The 4,973-nt window shown below is 44.9% G+C and overlaps 1 long non-coding RNA gene across 5 annotated transcripts in view; it reads right to left on the bottom strand.

Moving 5' to 3' along the window:
• LOC139179975 (uncharacterized) overlaps positions 1 to 4,973 on the bottom strand; it is a 106,819-nt gene that overhangs the window by 89,962 nt on the left and 11,884 nt on the right. The window lies entirely within an intron of this gene.

Below are 4,973 nucleotides of genomic sequence, written 5' to 3'. Positions count from 1 at the left end.
CTAAATAAATACATAAATTTTTAAAAGATTATAAAAAACAGAAAATTAACATGTGATACAGTATTAGTCATATTCATTGTTTTATTACTATTTTGGAATGACTGATGCTGAAGTTGAAGCTCCAATACTTTTTGGCCACCTGATGCAAACATCCAACTCATTGGAAAAGATCTTGATGTTGGGAAAGACTGAAGGCAGGAGGAGAAGGGAATGACAGAGGATGAGATTGTTGGATGGCATCACTGACTCAATGAACACTAGTTTGAGCAAACTCTGGGAGATGGTGAAAGACATGGAAACCTGGCATGCTGCAGTACATGGGGTCACAAAGAGCTGGACACGACTGAGCTATGAACAACAACAGTATTAACTAAAGTACAGATTTTGCTCAAATTTCACAAAATTTTATGCGTGTCAGTTATTTGTTTTCATACCTTATTCAAGATTCCACATTGTATTCAGCTGCATTGAGCAGCTTCAAATGCAACAAATTCTGGTAGATTCTCTGTTCGTTTTCATTCCATTACAAATATGTACCTTGTTATGGCTTCTTAGATACACCCATCATTTAACAGTGGACATTTAATTTCCAAATACATGGGGCTTTTTAACTATCTTTGATATTAATTTCTCATTTAATGTTTTTTTCTCTGCAATCACCCTCTGTTTTTTCAGTCTTCCAACTTTACTGAGGTTTTCAATGGCTAAGTCAAAGATCTCTCTTGGTAAACATCACATCGCACTTGAAAATATATGGGCTATTTTCAAATATCTTTTGATACTGATTTCTAACATAATTCCATGGTGATAAGAGAACAGATTCTGTATGATTTCAATACCTTTAGACCATGAAATGTTTGCACCTTGTTTTATGTCCCTGGATGTGTTCCATTGTCTCCTAGTTTATAGTCTATGGGGACTTGAATAGAATTTGCATCCTACTGTTGTGTGAAAATTGTATGAATCTTAATTATATGAATTGTTAAAAATAAAAGAATGAGATCAATCTATAAATACTGACTTGGAAGGATGTCCATACTATCAAGATAAGAAAAAAGAAAAGCAAGTTACAAATTCTACACACTAACTAGGGTGGGAAGGGCGGGAGGTGTCCAAGAGGCCAGAAAGATAGAGGGAGTCATTTGTAAATCCTTAGAAAATAGACACTTTCCCTACAAACCAAAAGCATCAGAAGGCTACAGGGATGTTGACCTAATCTGGAGAGAAAAGGCCTCCTTCCCAACTCATGAAAGTGGATCTCACTCATAATTTCCTGGGCCCTACCTCCTGGTTCAGTAGACCCTGAGATGGGGCCCAAGAACTTTCTCAGGTGGCACTAATGCTGCCCTTGGGTGCCAGCCATGCTGTGAGAACTACTTCTCTAGATAGAAGTTCTTCCCTGGTGGCTCAGAGGATGACGCGTCTGCCTGCAATGCAGGAGACCCAGGTTCAATCCCTGGGTTGGGAAGATCCCCTGGAAAAGGAAATGGCAACCCACTCCAGTATTTTTGCCTGGAGAATCCCATGGACAGAGGAGCCTGGCGGGCTACAGTCCACAGGCTCGCAAAGAGTCAGACACAACTGAGCGACTTGACTTTCACTTTCCACACAGGGAGGCTCAAGAGAGGATCATGTTCCCCCTGCCCACTCAGGGCTGTCTAAATGAGCAGAATGGGATGCACTGGTTGGGTTCCCTTTATCTTTATTAAATTTATTAAGATGAGTGAATAAGATGGAATTAGTCAAGCAGACCAAAGAGTTCAAAATTAGAAGGAGGATTCATTGATTTGTTCTTATTTAGTATGTGCCATATGCAAGACATTGCTCGGTGCTGAGAGTGATGCAAAGTGTTGAATAGTTAGAGAGACGTCCCCCCTCCAGGTGGTTTATCAGAAGAAACATGTTACACTCAATTCTCTTGCATAACGAGTAGGATGATGAAAGGAGGGAAGCACTGTCACAGTATTGTGGATTTCAGACCCAGGGACACCTGGGTCTGTGTCCCTGCTCTGCTCGCCACACCACCCTTGTCAGATGAGTAAGGGACCATGCAGTCTCTGGTGGAGTGCCACATTTGGAGATGGATATTCTTTTTCCATTATTTGATGAGTTCAAGCAAGACTGTCTCTTCCCAGGTTAGAGTTTTTTTTTTAATGTTACATTAAAATATTATTCATCTTGATTACTGAGGTTTTGGTGCCCTTCCTGCTTAAATTTTGCACCCAAGGTACAAACCTGACTCTCCTTACTCTAATCCTGGCCCTGGTTGTAAGACTGGCACTGGGATGCTTATCTTCCCTCTGAGGCTCAGAGATGTGGAGTGATTTGCCCAAGATCACAAAGTAAGTGCAAAACCATCACTCAAACACAGGACTTTTGACTCCCACATCTATGACTCTTTCCACTAAGTCCCATTTCCCCAGATTCACACCCTCTGGTACCCCTGTTTTCCCACCACTCAGATTCCTTCAGGCAGGTTGGCAGAGCCTATCCCCCACCATGAGAGCCTCCCACCATGCATGCAGAAAACTTCACTGCCCTCTGTCTGCCAACACCCTCGGTCCACACCAGAGAGCCTTTCTTTTGTCTGCTGGGTGTCCAGTCGGAAAATGACAATTCACCTATCGAATCAGAACGAACAACTCGTCAAACCAAGAAAAGGTCATCACTAACATTAATTTAACATTTACCATGGACCGGGTACACTACCCACATCATCTCATTCGATCTTTATGTCAAATCTAGGGAGCAAGGTAGTGCTAGCCTTTCCATTTCAAGAAATGCCCAGTACAGAAAGCTATGTCTGTCCAAAGTCACAAAGGCAGTGAAGAGGAGAGACGGGATTCCAACCTGGACAGTCTGCTCCCAGGGGCTCTATCCTGCCCCGCTGCACCACCCATCAGAGGAGACAGGAAGGTCCTATGGTCCGGCAGATCCCCACAGTGTTTCTAATCACTTCTTTCAGCCAGTGACTGATTGCACACCTACTATGTGTGGGTGCCCAATGAGATTTAAAGATTATGAGGTTCCAGCCTGGCAGGATTTTCAGGCACCAGAGAGCCTGGTCCTTCGTGGATAACACCCAGATCAGTTTTCTCTCAAAGAAAAAAATAATGACACATTTTTAGCAAGAAAGAAGATGCCAGAAGGTAATTGCTTTGCAAATTACTGTAAGTTAGAAACGGATCAATGATTTTTCTCCGAAGTTGGAATCAAAGGTAATTAGCAATATGCAAATCCCACCCCAAGCCCTTTGCTGCCCACAAAGAAGAGGGAGGCACCCTTAGCAGCCATTGACCTTCATTGCAAGGAGCCCCAGGGGATGTTCACCAAATGGGATTTGCAGGCTGAAAAATGAAGTGGGGTGGTCTGGGGCAGAGGAAGCCTGTCCCTGCTGGAGCTGGGGGACCAGGTGCTCTTCAGGACACTTCCAGCAGAAGCCCTGCCTCTGCGCCCAGCTTGGCCTGAGTGAGGACAGCAAAGGAAGAGCTGCTTCAGGTGCGAATTTCCTTCCACACCGCACAGTGAGATGGGAGGAGAGCAGGAAAATGGTCAGGGTTTAATTTCTAAATGAAACCAAAATGTCCATTACCTGAAGGAAGAAGTCAGCTTGGGATGTGAAGAATAAGCACTGGACGGGGACTCTGAAAACCTGGGTACCACTCCGAGCTGGCCTTGAGCCCTTGAGTTAGTCACCTTGCCTCTTAGGTACTCAAGTCTTCATTCATAGATGGAGTGGATTGCACGAAGTATTCTCTAGTGCACGAAGTTCTTGGACTCCTTCCCAGGACCAACTGAACCAGGAGGTAGAGCCCAGGAAATTGCTTGTAAGACCCACTTTCATGAGTAGGGAAGGAGGCCTTTTCTTAACAAATTAGGACAACCCCCCCTGTAGCCTTCTAACTTTTGTTCCCACCAACAAGAGCTCTTGATTTGCCAAGAGTAAAGGATGGGCCACCAGACCATCTCAAAGATGCGCACTAAGCACCCCAGTACCCGTGCGAGCAGGTTCATCTCAAGGAATTTGGGAAAGGCTTCTTGGAGGAGGTAACGTTTGAGCTGGAGTTCAAAGAATGATTCTCTATGTCATTTCCAAGCGATTCACTTGTAACTGTCTGTGGTCATGGAAGTTTAAAGCAGTGCTTCTTGAGCCTTTATGGACATGTGAATCATTGTGGGTGGGGGGAGTTGTCTATAAAACGTGCAGTCCTAGGGTCTATCTCCCACAGATTCTGATCAATCTGTCTGAAATTGGGACTGAGAATTTGCATTTTAACAAGCTCACCAGGGATTCTGGGGCAGCTGGTCTGTGGATCATACTCAGAGAAAAACTGGTTCAATCCTTTTTCATTCTATCTGTACTATTACAAAAAAAAAAAAAAAAAAAGCCCTAAGAGCTGTTTTCAGACACCTGTCAAGACACTTGACATTTGAAAACGATTCCCAAACCTTCCACAGAGGTCTCCCCTCCCAAGAAGCAAAGCAACAGCTGCTGCCACAACATTGGTGCCTCCAAAAGAATGCAGAGAACTTCTTCAGAGCCGACGCCCCATGTTCCATTCATCCGTTCTAGAAGCGCTCAGGAAGCCAGCTGGGATGTTGTCCCCAGGCCGTTCCCTCAGTCCTAGTCTCCTGGTCCCCCCTGGCTGACTCATGACTGGCTCCATGACTGTGAAGCACCTCATTTTCCTCCCTCCAGTTCCTTCCATCCGTTTTCCCATCCCTGTCAATAAAGGGGGTCTTCACACAGCTCCATTTGGGGAGCATAAGGTGAGGAGGGCACTTTTATGGTAGAGAAAGTCATACTGTGCTGACCAGAATGCTCATCCCTCAGACCTTTGCCTCAGTCCAAAGCTCTCTTCTTCAGAGAGGGCTGCCCCCACCAGCCCACCTACCATCCCCACGTGCACCTCATCTGTGTGACCCCCACACCATCTCATCTCGGTCTCTGGGATAGCCCTTTAAATGATGGT

The sequence above is a fragment of the Bos indicus genome, chromosome 26, assembly GCF_029378745.1.
Source record: "Bos indicus isolate NIAB-ARS_2022 breed Sahiwal x Tharparkar chromosome 26, NIAB-ARS_B.indTharparkar_mat_pri_1.0, whole genome shotgun sequence".
Lineage (NCBI taxonomy): Eukaryota > Metazoa > Chordata > Mammalia > Artiodactyla > Bovidae > Bos > Bos indicus.
Note: the sequence above shows the minus strand (reverse complement) of the source record. Positions and strands in the feature narration are given on the sequence as shown.